The 15,208-nt window shown below is 44.0% G+C and overlaps 1 protein-coding gene across 13 annotated transcripts in view; it reads right to left on the bottom strand.

The window, feature by feature from the left end:
• The window catches only part of Cadps (calcium dependent secretion activator), a 433,680-nt gene that overhangs the window by 335,745 nt on the left and 82,727 nt on the right, over positions 1-15,208 (bottom strand). The gene's annotated exons all lie outside the window — the stretch shown is intronic.

Here is a 15,208-nt window from a genome sequence, read left to right as displayed (position 1 = left end):
CAAGTCCCCACCCTCCCAACCCCAATCATCTTTGTTTCCAAGGAAAACAGTCCTGCAAGATCTTTGCTATATCTTCCTAATCTTGTGAGCATTCCATTCCTCCTTCCTGCCTTCAAACGTGATCAGCACTGGTTATAACAAGCACTCGAAACCCCAGCTAAGACTTCTTCACACGTGACGCAAAGGCAAACATTTGTCTTTATAACTTGCGGTTATGATTAAATCTGTTTGATTCATTTTGCTATCCTTTTCTTTACAGTTTCCCTGGGACCACACTGGTGTCTTACATGTGACAAGCCGTCAATTACTGTTGATCTAACTGAACAAATAAAGTGCAGGACAGATGCTATCTGTGGGTAGCCTTGAAACAGCTCAGCTTCTGCAGACATTATGTGAAGCTAATAAGCTATTCAAAGTCCAAGTTCCTGACTTCTGGAAAGGGAAATGCTTCTACAAAGTTACATAAAGACAAAGGACGAGACGCTTCTGAGGACCACTGTTCTATCAGAAAAAGAACATTCCAGTAACACCATGATTTCTGTCCCCCATGACATTGTGGAAAAGCCACTGACATTCTGGGTTGACCCAGAAGCTTCTCAAAAACGGAGCTGGCCTTAAATAAATGCATTTGATCTCACTATCCATTTTCTCCTTTGGAATACAGTGAGCATTTCAACTGCTCATTGACTCAGGAGGTTACAGCTCTTCAGTAACGTGAATCCTTTTTTTGCAAATGAAGGCGCATTGCCCAACAAGGTGACGGAGCAACTACAGCTAATGTAATGTGTGTGTGTGTGTGTGTGTGTGTGTGTGTGAGAGAGAGAGAGAGAGAGAGAGAGAGAGACAGAGAGAGAGACAGAGACAGAGAGAGAGAGACAGAGAGAGAGAGAAAAAACGGTTCTTGTGATAAGGTCCATGCTTCTCACGGTTTCATCTTCTTCTTGCTTGCTAGGCAAGAATTCTTACACAGAACTGCCTCTATAGCCCAGATGCTGTATTCTTAAACAGCATGGAGAATGGGTGCTCTTACCACAAAATGCTATCCGTGAGAGGGGATGCCTTTGCCACTTAGATTTAACCCTTTCCACAGCAGGAGTATACTCTAAGCGGGTTGCAAATAACAAGCATGATGTTGTCGGTTCATTAAAGAAATGTTGAGTTTCTCTACGGATTTCAAATGCCTTTGCCACTACATTGGATACAAGAAGAAGACAAAGTTGAAAGCTCCAGGAGGTTGAAACCTCATCTGAGTTTCTACTTAAGAAACAACACAAGGAGTTTTTCCAGAATGTTCATAACTGGTAGCTGGGAAGCGTTGATGAACATTGGTAAGTTTGGAAGAACTGATGGGATATGAAGGAAAGGGCTTATGAAAAGATTTAAGCTTGATAAGATTCATGTCTCTAAAAAGTTTCTTGTATGTGCTGTATGTATGTATGCTTGTTCATATGTGTACAGACATGAGGAGGCCATAGGTCAATCTTGGGCATAGCTCTTCAGGAGTCATCCACCATGGTTTTTGAAGCAGGGTTTCTCACTGGGAATAGAGGCTTGCAGAACAGGCTACGCTGACTGGTCAACAAGATACATACACACACACACACACCACACACACACACACACACACACGCATATCCATACATATATCCTCTTCTGTGCTGGGATTATAAATATGTGCCTGTCATGGGGCGGGGACCACAGGTGTCTATTTGTACACGGAACGGAAATCACAGATATGCACCTGTCCATGGGTGCTGGGATCACAGAAATGCACCTGTGCATGGGCTAGGATCATGGTTGTCCTCGTGTTAGTATAGCAAACATTTTACAGACTGAGACGTCTCCCCAGCCCTGAGGTTCATCCTTGCTGTGTTCTGGGAGAGCCAACACTCCACATCAGCCACAATTGTCACCTCAAGTTTAAAACCATTGAAAAGGTTTTTAAAATGCTATTTTTAACCAGTATGTCCCCAAATCACTTTAATAGGTAATTGCGACAGGAACTTTTGATGAGATATTTCATTTGTGTAATGCTGTCTTAGAAATATACCACTGCTTCCTCTTCTAAGACATTCCAGTCGAGTCATGGCAGGTGCCGGTGGCTACCATGTTGAATGGTACAACCTTAGAACGTGGAAGGACTCACATGTTCACTTAAGCCGTCCTGCTCAGACCCAGGAATCTTGCAGAGTGACTTTGTGTGGCCCTAACACTGAACTGATCTGTGCAGCAGCAGGGGACCCTCTCACAAGATGGCATTCTAGCTTGGATCCCTCCGAAGCAGGTTAGGTAGAGCTCATTCAAGTCAGAATTCCTAGCCACTGCATACAAACCAGACCAATTCACAGACTTTATGTTTAAGATGCCACCCAAGTCAGGTCAATCCTAGCTCTGTGTCTTTAGTACTTAAGTAATTGAAACAAAGTAGGAGCACACGCCATCTGAGTAATCAAGATTGATTTGCTGACTAAAGCCATATCCACTATCTGAACTTTCAATAAACAGGCACGAAGCTCATTTATATATATAGACATTTACAAAGAACCCAGTATGTACCCAGAGCTCCTCCAGGACTTATGAGTTCACTAGTCAACAAAACAGTCACTCCTTGATCTTACTCGCCAGCCAAAGCACTGGGTTGTCCAAAAGTATCAATGTATAATCTTAGGGACCTGCCATCTATGTGGCAAATGAAAGGCATAAGGAGTTAGACCAAATTATGTTCTAGGATTCAGAGGACAGAAATTATAGATTATAAAGTCCCAAAAGAAAAAGCAAGAAGGGGGCAGGTGTGCGTGCTTTTCAACATACACATTATAAGTAGCCAATCATGGCTGTGCTACTAACTGTTTATTTGTTCTGAGCTAATCTTTGTTCTAGATGTAATCCAAAGTCGATGCTCACTATCCTGGTGTATGGAGTGCAAGATAGGAAGAAAAGCCTCAATATCATAAATCTCAGGACTACAGATGGACATTGGCCAGAGGAACAAGGCTAAGCTTCGGGAAGAAGTTACCTTTGCTTCCCTTCCCTGTGTGGTTTGATGACTACAGATCACATTTAAGATTTAATTCCTGTCTCTGCCAATTGGCCTCTGGAAGTCTGGTGTCATGGGCCCAATTCTGGTTTCAAAAAACCTTTAAGAGCGCTAACCTCAGTTCCTTTCAGAGAACAAACACCACAAAGCCACACAAAGTAGCCCACACTTCTCTGGTCACATTAAGCTCGCGGCCACAGGGGAACAAGGGTAGTTCTCGTAGCAAAACCTTAAGTCTCCTATTGCTTCCTTCCCATCATCCATTTCCTGACTCCAGGGCACTTAACCTGCAGGCTCTCTAGCTCTGTCTCACTGGGCAAAGAGGAGCCTTTATTTCCCTCAGTGCTGGCTTCCGTGTGGTGGAGCCAAAGCCGATTGCATAAGACTGCAGAGAAACTCAGTGCAAAGTCTGACATGGGTGGTGTGTTGAGCCTGTGCTCCTGCTCTGGATGAATTCTTACCATTCTGACTGCACAAAGCGTTCCCTTGACAGGGTCAGACTGAGAAATCACACATGTCTACCAAATTCAGCTCATGTCTTCTTTCCCAGAGGCCTGTGAGTCGAGTTTCACTATCTTCTCGGGACTTGGAACGAGTCACGCGTGGGATTGCAATCAGAGGCAAGGGCATGGGTTGGAGTTCAGGCCACAATCTTAGTGTAAAAGGGACATATTTTGGCATGCCCACTTACTTCCAGGTTTGGGAAAGCTACATTTCCTAAGCTGTGGCTCCTCGGGTAAAAATGTGAGGATTATATAAGACCTGTGTCCCAGGATTATTTGCAGATTAAAGGGGAATAGGGATTTAGCCCAGTACCTGCTACAATCAGGCAGATGAAGTAGAGAAGACAGCAACGAAATCTGTCCAAGGTCCTAGCTGAGGCCACATCTTTGCTCTTCCTTGCCCCCCATTCTGCCCTGTCACAGCAGGCTGCTGCCTTGCTGATGCTCAGGTGCCTCCAAATCTTTGCTGCCTGAAAACTTTGTCTTGGTTGTTCCCTGGTTAGGTCATCTTTCTGGGTTTTCCTGTACCTATTCCCTGGCTCCAGCTCCACCCATGCCTCTGAGAGGATCTTTTCTGACCAAATGTCTAGCTAGTGTCCTCAGGCCAATTTCCCTAACACATCACACCAAACGGGTCCTGTGAATTTCCCTCGATCCTCTATTATTGTCAATATTCATATTATCGCACATAAATTTGTTCGAATGGATCATAACATGCACATATACAAAAACATATCCGAAAAATAGGATACACACATTTTTGTTTGTTTGTTTTGGGGGTTTTGCTTTTGGTTTTGATTTTTCAAGACAGGCTTTCTCTGTGTAGCTTTGGAGCCTGTCCTAGAACTCACTCTGTAAATCAGGTTGGTCATGAACTCACAGAGATCCGCTTGCCTCTGCCTCCCAAGTGCTGGGATTAAAGGCACACGCCACCACCCGCACAAAGATACACACATTCTTACAAAATTAACTTTCCAATGTAACCAACTCTCAGGCAGAGGTGAAACAGTGAGTGCCCAGATCTGAGGAATCTGAGGAACTCCTGCAGGACTCGAGTCACAGCCAGCCCTCTGTTAAATCACATACATCCTGGCTGCCCCTCTCTGGGTCAGACATCAGGCCACGCCTCCCTGGTGATTCTGATCTCTACCTCCTACTGATGGAGAAGGGACTTGTCAGCAATTTTCCCCCTTATCTCTGCTGCCTGCACTGTCCAGGCTTCCTAGGTCTGGAGAAAACTTTTAAATGTGATTGCCCCACTACCCCAAATTTCTTTCCTTCCTTCTTCCTTTTTCAACTCCCATCCTGTTGCCCACAGCAGCTATCTCCCTCTCTTACTCGGACTTAACGAATCTCCTCTCTGGGTTTTAAAGGGAAGCCTCTCTTTCCCTTTAAGGTCCTATCATGTCTCTGATACAAGCCCGGATAATTGCTCTCACACCTCAAGACTGGATCATGGCCCGCCTTGTCACGAGCTCTCTCTCCTAATGGTGCTTTTATTTTATTCCATTTCTGAAGAATTGGTCTTCACTTCCTCCTCTGTAAACCAATAGGACCTCCCTTTTCTTTCTAAAACCACTTTATTTTGCTCTGATTTGCTGATTGTGCGCATATGCACGCGTGTGTCCTTATGTGGGCACGTGTTTCACGGGGTGCATGTGTTGGTTAGAAAGTCGCCTGTGGGAGTCAGTTCTCTTCTGCTACCAGATGGGTGTGCGTGCGTGGAACTTGGGCTGTCGCTTTGACAGCAGGTGGCTTTTCCTGTTGAGTCACCCCCCTCCGTCTCCCCCTTTTCTCTTTCATCATAACACTCCCCAGAGATGACCAGCAGCTCGTCTCCTATCATCACAGATTATTTTTACCAGCTTCTTCGTGTTGCTGGTACAGTCACACACAGCAGGTCTATCCACAAGGCTGGGAGTAGCATTAGCTTGTTCACCATTATCGTTGAGTAGTGCTCCAGTGCCTCTCTACCGCCATCCCTCTAGTTCCTAGCGGATGGGCATTGAGACTTCTGTATTTGATCATGATCTACCCCCAACAAAAACACATTTCATAAGAATAACAACCCATCCACCTATCCTGCTGTGCTCAGCAGCTGGGACATGATTAGCTTCCAACAAGTATTGGTTGAGTGAATATATTTAACTTATTGAACGCTTCATCTATACTAGGTTCTGGAGACTAAGGTACAAGCTTAGCTCTCAGGCCAAAGATCATTTGTTCACTTGACTTCCTAACATCCAATGAAAACGAAAATCTTAGGCACTCATAAAAACAGCTAGTCTGTGGCCCCGCCCCTCGCTCACCGCAGCAAAGGGTGAATTAGCTGGGGCAATGCGCTCCCCCTGGTGGTGAGAACAGGGAAGAACTGGAGGACCGACCAACCCTCCAGCTGCCATGGCCCAGACCCCAGGCTATGACTTGGCCTGTCCCTACCATCCACCCCATCTATGACCTGCTGGAGTGCGTGAAGGGACCTGACCCGTAGACTCAAAGCTGCAGGATCTCCAGAACACAGGGCAGCAACTGGATAACAAAGAAGACTCTCAATGAGTAGTAGAGTAGTAGAAACAAGTTTCTTTGCAATGAATGCTTGCAGGTAAAGATACATGGACAACGCGGTTTACAGCATGACTCACTGAGGCACACTACAGCTTCCATGACGAGATTTTAAATTTTTTCTTTTATGATTTTTTTCTCTTAAATTTTGTTTTATTTGGGGTGAGGAAAGGATTTCAGGGGCAGAGGCAGATGTGACCAAGGGAAAATGAATGAGATCAAGATGCACGATGCAAACGACACGCAGAATAAATAAAAAGAAAGGCTAAAAAACAGCTAGTCTAGGAATCAGTGGGTGGGACAGAGTTTCTGTCTGGGTAACAGTTAACAGACCTGGTAGACAGACTCATTCCAAAGATGACCTTGCCCAAAGGAGCTGAAATGATCGGCCTAGGGGAGCTGACCATGGCCGTCAACTCTAAACAGACAAATAGACCAGCACAAGCCGCTCACTGACAGCCACCTAAAATAGCAGACCATGTAGCAGTATTTAGCATGTGCAGAAGTCTCCACTGAGGCATCGGGGTGGGGAACTGAGAACTGCAGCAAAGAGCCCCAAGAGCAGAAACCCAAGAGAGGAAAGGTCCTACGCAGGGGAGAGGGTGGCGGCTGTGTGGCCAGAGCTACTCAGACACCCTGGATTTAATCTACCTCGTTAACTACAGTCTGGAAATTACCACCGCACTTCGGGCCAGTTGTAGCTCACTGCAGCACTTGGCAGGAGTGGGAGATGGATCTTTGGTGAGGAGAAAGCATCATGTGTCTGTAGCCCTGCAAACAAGGGACAGAGCTGTTTTCTATGGAGCAGTGCTTGCTACTTACAGGGTTTTCACAGGGCCCAGACAAGATGACATACATGAATCACATGGACCACTACCCAGCGCACCACAAGGCTCCTACTATGCACTGAGAGAATTGTTGCTGTTATTTCATTTTCCTCTTCACCTTTCATCTTCACATCTTTTTGTGTCTTGTTCTGCTTATTTACTCTCTTTCAAAATGATGTGAATGGGGTTGGTAATCCTCACCCTTTCTTCCCCAGCCTTTCCGTCTTAGGGCTTAGAAAGTCTGTCATTTTTCCCCCAATCTCCTTGCAATTGGGTTGGCCATGGGACAGTGGCAGAAATCTAAGGAGCTCGAAGGACACATTTGAAATCCCCATCACTAAGAGACATCGTTGGTTCCTGCCTGTTGCCTCTTTTCTGGACTGAGCAAACAGATACATTAGCCACAGCTGGAGGGAAGCTACATGGACTGAGCAGATACAGTATCCACAGCTGGAGGGAAGACCATGGACAGAGCAGACAGAGTATCTACAGCTGTAGCAAAGACTTTGAACCAATGTTCATTGCCACCAATCTCTAGACCTAACAGTGGGAGTAACAAATGAGTCCTGACTTGTTCTTGCTCCATCACAGAAGAAAGCACAGTTACTGTTGTATTCATGGGTTAGCAAGCTTCCTATTACACAACTTTACCATAAGGGAAGAAGGAAATCATGTGCCTCCTATAAGCCTGAGTCTAATGACGTTCATTCTCTACATAGATGAGAAAGTGGAGAGCTGCCCTTTGGTGTTCGAGGTGGGGTGTTTCTGTCTTCTTTGGTGTATGCATATAGCCATGTTGTGTGAGTGCACACACATGGACACACATTGACTATGGCGCCTTCTCTCACTCTCTATCATATTTTTGATGCAGGGTCTTTCCATACACTAATTGTTCAGTATCACTATTTGTCTTAGCTTGGAATATCCTTCACATAATTTCATATTCAAAATTAAAACTTGTTTTAAACAACAGTCTAAAAATCATAGACTTTCTCATGTAGTTATGATTAAAATATATGTGATCTGTCATAGTGCATCAACCTACTGTGTTTGTGTGTGTTTTAATTTTAAAGTGAAAGCTGAATATGTTTAATTTAATTATACTCTATAAACTAAGACTGAATTTTCAAATTATTAAGTAATAGAAACACTCACTGATCATAGTATTCTTTAAAAAATCTATTTGGGCAACAAAGAAAGAAAAAGGATAGAGGACCACTATATGACACTACCACAAGGAGTTCTAGGATCTAAAAGGACACAGTCTTGGAGATAGTAAGTGAACGCTGATTAAAACAGGACTCTCCCAGAAAACATTCATCTAACAGAGAGGGACCACGAAAGGAATTTAGAGAACAACTCAGGGCTAACAGCTGGCTGGAGGAGGGGATGAAATCCTCAGGGTACAGGATGCTAGCTTGCTGGCACAGTGAGCATGTGTCAGGCCTTGGGCTCCAGGCTCAGTAATATCCAAATAATACAGCGACATAATGATAAAGGATGATGGGGAGAGAGGAGGGAAAGGAGAGAAGGAGGGAGGAAAGAAAAAGAGCATCTCCCTCCACCAATGTGCAAAGGGGAGCAGCTCACCCCCACCCATCTGCAGAGCAGCAGATTGCCCCTTTTGCCCTTGAAAACAATACATTCTTTAAAGGTAAACTTTTCTTTTATTTTGGAGGCACCTAGGCCATCCGACAAAAAATCTCAGATCAAAGGCTTGTTCTAAGCCTCCAGCCTTATGTTTCTGATTCTCTATAACTTGAAACGCTGCTGAAAACCCCAAAAAGCTTCTAGTAGGCAAGCTAAGGTATAACTCTTCATGTCTATTGTAGCTGAGGCATCAAGACATTTAAACTGGGTGGTTTAAAGTATTTATTAATTCACTAAAACTGACAAGAATAAGCTCACTATCTGTTAACGTAAATGATACACTGCATGAAAATACTTCTTAAAAAATGATTAATAGTGAAAATATTTGGAACATTTAATAGTATTGCAAATCTGTTTTGGATGAAAAGAAGACAGGTGGATGCTCAGCTCTGTTTCACTATTCAATCTGTTCCTAGTATTGTTCTGGTTGACATACATGGACGGGCCCTGCCCTTCTGTGGATAAGGCATTGTTTTCCAAACAAGGATCTTGACCATCACGCTAGGTAAATGTGACAGGTTTCTCCAGCACCAAGGCAAGGCACAAAGGGTGAGCTTCCACTAAGTGTTTACAAATTAGTAAAAATTTGAAACCATACCTATAAATGTCTTATACTGAATGGCATCAGATCTATTGGTTTATCTTGCTCTTTGATGAAAGTCAAAGAAATTTGTTCATACAAAAGCATTTGTTAATTGAGTCATGCAAATATTTCAAATGTCAACAAATGTTCTTATGTAATATGTAAAAATGTCACATTACTTAATATCATCTTGAGTATTACCCAGAAGCCTGAAAAGTATAACAAAATTTGTTAGAAAACTGTCCCACTCATGGTGGTGGGTTGAAAAATACAATGTCTGCTATTTTTATAAAGATGGCTCCCTATATTGGTTTCTAGAACATATCTGTGAAATACTTAAATTTATCTTTTAGTTGTTCTCTCAATTAAAGATGGTGTTAAAATAACTATGGCTGTTACTCCAAAAACTTAAAAAAAGATCGACCATACAATCCAGTTATGTAACTCTGAGAATATGCTCAGGACAGTCCAGTCACAATAGCGCACAGAGAGAACTGCACACCTGTGTCTCTGTGCAGTCACAACCGCACAGAGGGCTGCACACCCATGTCTCTGCAGCACGGTCACAATAACACAGAGAGAGAGCTGCACATCCGTTTCTCTGCAGCACGGTCACAATAGCACACAGAGAGAACTGCACACGTGTGTCTCTGTGCAGTCACAACCGCACAGAGGGCTGCACACCCATGTCTCTGCAGCACGGTCACAACTGCACAGAGGGCTGCACACCTGTGTCTCTGCAGCACGGCCACAGACTCCAAGTTGTGGAGCCAGCTTAGTGATCATCTGATAAACTGATAATGTGGTTGTACAAAATACGATGGAACTTTGTTCAACTATAAAGAATGGAATGATGCCATTTTGCAGGAAAGTGGATAGAACTGAAGATCACCACGTTAAGTGGACTAAAACATATTCAGAAAGACAAAATATTTCATCTGTACTTCTTTTAGTGAAATCCAGATGTTACATATAAACATGGAGTAATTTCTGCATATCTCTCTCTATCAAATCCAATGTGACCTAATAAGCCTGACATGGACTAGTGAGGTTCTTTGGAGAAGTAAGGGAGAGATGAGTGGGCATGGAGTGGGGGGGGGGGAATATGTTCACAGTATATGATCTATCCAAATGAAGAAGCTGCTGCTGCCTCAGCCCCACCAAGGCAGGGGCACCAACCCATGCTGCTGTGCACACACTCGTTGCTGAAAAGTTGCCCTGTTCATGGAATCCTTTTCTCCCTGCAGCCATAGAAATAATTCATTCACTGCCCTTGTGGTGCTGAAGGCAGCAGTAGATTTCCACTACCTCCTTTTGTATCATTGAGAACAGCATACTTGAGGGGGAAAGCCAGACGTGTCTCATCAACATTAGCAGAATTACCTTGGAGATCCCTGTGGGTGTGGGCTCTACTTAACGGACCTCTGATGATGACCTGAACAGCCCGAATGCTGCATGAGCGTCAGGAGGAGAGAGGGGCATGGGGCAGAAGGACATAGTCCGCGGGGAAGGGACTGTAGCACAGGCCTTGCTCGCATGCCGAAGTGAAGGTTTAAAGTTTAGCGCACCGAGAAGCCATTCACATACTCTGTACACGAGAGGGACACAGTTCAAGAGCCCCACGGATCAGTGTGCAACTAGAACAATGTGTCACGGAAGCTGTGGCATTTGAGGAGAGGGTGAGAGCAGAATCTCAGGTTGTAGAGACAGGGACAGTAGGGAGAGGAGGAGGAATGGAGGGGAGATGGAGAAGGCCTGAGAATGGCTTGTGGGGATGGGAGTGCAACATGTACGGAGAAATACATGAGAAAATGTGGGGATTGTTTTTGGAGGGTCCATCAAGAATTTCTTTTTGCCAGTTTTTAGGGACAGATTTTGGAGTGAGCATGCACAAAAAAAGCAGTTGCCAAGAAAATCCATGCGAACTGGAGATGAGATAAAAAACAGTTCCCCATGGCTGGAGACCAGGTTAGAAACTGCAGCCCAACAACAGATGAGATTGCTAATCAGCAAGCAGATCTAGGGCCTGGGGAGTTTAATAGAGAACTTATCAGCAGCAATTATTTTCGGAGAATAGGGTGGAAAACCCCGAATACAGATTGTGCATAGGCTACACAAGATTCTTCAGGGCAACGTCTCACAAACAGTGACCATGAGCTTCATTGAAATTGATTTTGATAAGAACCTTGTCCTGTCAATCACGAGCAGTGACAAAGGCACAATTGATTGCCAGCCACTGCGTGGGCTGCTAGGTATTCAGAGTTCCACAGAGATCTTGACCACTTTAATCTAACCACGCCGATCAAGGTTCAGAAAGGCAGAGAGATTAACTGGGGATGAAGGTTGAAAGTACCGTGAAATTGGAAAGTATTAAACGTGGAAATGCAATGAAAAGTCCTAATGAAACATATGGACTTTAGCTAAAAATAGTGAGTGGATTGTGGCCCGTCAACTAATAATAAACAGATTTACCATACCAATGAAAGATTGTGGTAATAGAAACAATTGTGTTGGGTTTACGTGTAGGTACTGTGTACATGGCAAGACTATACTTTTTGCTCAATGTTTCTATGAAACTAACTTCTCTTAAAATAGGAAATGCTGGCTGAGAAGCCAATACCTCAGTAAACAAAGTGTTTGCCATATAATCATGGGGATCTGAGTTCAATCTCCAGCACCCACTTAAAGAATTATGTATGGTTCAACACACAGTACCAGGGAGGCAGGAAAGAGAATTCCCGGAGCTTGCTCACCAGTCACTTAACCAAAGTGGTAATCTCCTGGTTCAGTGAGGTACTCTATCTTTAAAAAAAAAAAACTAAGGTAGTGTAGGATTGAGGAAGGCAGTTCTTTTCTACAGTGTTGATCTTCTGTAAAGGGTTCCTAGAATAACAATCATTCATATGCAGTCTAAGTACTCCTTAATGTTAATCAGTATCTGTAATACATCAGAATCCCCTTTGTAGAAAGCATGGATGACTGCACCCCATCACAGATCTGCTGGTTGTGAAAGTCTGGGGGTAGGAAATCAGGTTTGAACAAGTTTAGAATCTCCTCTCTCTCTCTCTCTCTCTCTCTCTCTCTCTCTCTCTCTGTGTGTGTGTGTGTGTGTGTGTGTGTGTGTGTGTGCTTCATGAATGCTATAGGTTGCTCCTGCACTGAGCTTTTGTTCCGCTTAGACACTTTACAAGCATTTTGATTTACAAAATTGGCAGCTACTGTAAGACATACTGGCTGAATGAACTGAGCATTGGCAAACTGCTATAAGAATAGAAAGATACTTAGTAATTTCTGCTAGCAGGACAAGGCAGCTGGAAGGCCAGCTTTTCCAGTGAGCCAGGCACACCCAGGATGGCTGGGGCAACTGATGGCTGTAGAGGTCTGTGATGCCCCACGGAAGCCAGGACCTAAAGCCTCAGGATGTTAGGGTCTTCACCTGCTGTGCTCTGGTTCTTCAAGACTACCGAATAGAACCTTGTGTCTTTGATTCTATAGAACAGCACGAGACCAGATTGGAACGTGCATCCTCTGCTCTAAAGTCCATTCCATTTGATGTCTATGACTATCATCTGGCTGAGACCCTCCAGCCTTGGGAAGCTTTTCTAACTGCTAAATCCTTTCCTAACATTTGGCCTCTGCCCAACCCTTGACTGCCTTCTCTTCAGCTTGGAGAGTCGGGCTTTGGTATGAAGGCACAATTCTGAAGCCCTGGCTGGAGAGATCTGGAGAGGGGAGAGGATTTTCAAAAGTGAGAGACAGGAAAGAAATGCAAGAGGGTAACACAGAACTTCAGAACTTATTCACAAGCCTAAGATCTGCGTTTGGAAGCCGCGCTGGAATAAACATGTACACCTGTAACGTTAGTGCTTTAGGTGGAAGAGACAGGAGGATCCTGTGAGGTCACAGGTCAGCTAGTCTAGATGAAATGGAGAGGAGCAGGATCAGCGGAAGACCCCAACAGCATCCTCTATTTCTTCTCTATCGTCCCATCTCTCCAGGAAGAAAACAGACAAATGTCATTCTTGTATAAGAGTGACATGTACGCAGTCTGTGAGACCCAGGGAGGACAATCAGGAAGCCCGTGCTGCCGGCTCACCCTGACTCAGACCAGCACTAGTTTCCATCTTAACTAGAAACTTTGAGGCCTAATGCCTCCACCCCCCAAGAACTACCCCATTCCTCTGGTAGATCCAAGCACTAGAAGTTTTTTTCCCTAACACTACATTTACGGAGTGACGGTAAGCAGAGAGATCCTTGTTTTTATCATCCCACACTAAGCAAACTTTGATCTGAACTTCAGATCAGCACAGCTTCTACAGCCAATTAATAAAACTCCAGAGAAAAGAGGGGAGAGGGAGGAAAAAATACATACACTTAAAAAGCACAGTCAACCAAAAATTAAAAGTAATATGCTCTTTAAACTATAATCTTTGAATACCACACACACTCCCCTGAGTCAGAGGAGTCAGGCATGGTGGCGCACCCCTTTAATCCCAGCACTTGGGAGGCAGAGGCAGGTGGGTCACCATGAGTTCGAGGTCAGACTGGTCTACAGAGTGAGTTTTAGGACAGCCAAATCTATATAGTGAGACTCTATCTCAAAATCCTAAACCAACAAAAAGCCAGGGTTCTTGGCTGACACAGGCAGCATGGAGTATAAATGACGGCTCTTCCCTCAGCAGACGTTAAGGGAACTTTCAGTTTCTAGGACCTTGCTAAAGGGACTCAGGCGCCAGTTAGAAGGGGGGCTGCCAATGGCCATAGATAGTTTGAGACGTCACGGAACACTACATAGAATACATGTTATGATATTACGTCAAATGAAACAAAACATAAACGATCACTTTGAAAGGAGATAAAGGAATCGACTTCTTAGTCTGGATCTATGTTATAAATAACTGATAAGAAAAACTTTATCTTTTTAAATTTCCTCTAGCTAGCCCATGCCAAAAAGGAGTGTAGACTTTCACCCAGGTACAACACCTAACAAAATGAATGTAGTCAATTGTAGTGGACGGTTATCCATGTCTGTCAAAGACACCAAAAGGAATGACTGCTGATGGCTGGCACAACACAGAAGCTGCCTGTGCGGCAGTCCTCCTAATAACCAAGTGTTAATGTGATGATATTAATTTCTAGGGAGTGACACTACCACATTAGACAATGCCAAGGTAGTGGAAGCAGCAAAATCAGACTTGGAAATTCTCACAATGAGAGACGGGATCTTCAGTTCCCTAAACATTCAAGAGCAAGCAGAAAGCAGGGGCAGAGGAAGTTGAATCCATCACCAATACATTAGAGGATGAGAGTGTGTGGAGCGTGGACCAAACCCTGGGTTCCATCCCAGGACGACACAAACCAGCTGTGGTGGGGCACCCCTGTAAGTCTCAGAACTCAAACACTGGCCGAAGGATCAGTTCTTTAAACTCATCCTCAGTTGCACAGCGATTTTGAGGAGAGCCTGAACTGCATAAGATTCTACTACCGCCCCCCACCATTATTCCTAAAATCCAGAGGGTCACGTCAATACATTTCAACACACACACCTTATTTGGGAAGTAATTGTTTTAGTTTTAGTGAATTAGTCGGAAAATATAGGTGAGAAATTGACAGGATGCATGATACGAGAAGTCACTACCTTTTCAGATGCGATGATGGTATCCTGAGTTGTGTTTGAAATACAGCTTCTTCTATTCAGAAATTCTTTGAGAGTAGGCAAGATGGCTCAGTGGGAAAAGACACTTGCCAATCCATGATAATGTACATTTGATCCCTGGGCCCCATAAGGTAGAATGAGAAAATTATTGTCCTTTAACAAGGACATATATTTAGAGTATATATTTATATATAACTTGATAAAAAGTTTAGGGACTAGGGATCATATAAATAGTAGTGACTAAGGTTCCTTGTTTTGAAATCAGCCTGTATTTTGAATTGAAGATCCCTTGTTTACCAACTCTGGGACCTTGGAGAAGAACTTGGCTTCTCTGGTTTTCTGTCTATAAAATGTTGTCAATGGTATCTTCCTCTTGAATCTGTGGTTACT

This window comes from Myodes glareolus, chromosome 5 (genome assembly GCF_982192425.1).
Source record: "Myodes glareolus chromosome 5, mMyoGla1.1, whole genome shotgun sequence".
NCBI classification, from domain to species: domain Eukaryota; kingdom Metazoa; phylum Chordata; class Mammalia; order Rodentia; family Cricetidae; genus Myodes; species Myodes glareolus.
Note: the sequence above shows the minus strand (reverse complement) of the source record. Positions and strands in the feature narration are given on the sequence as shown.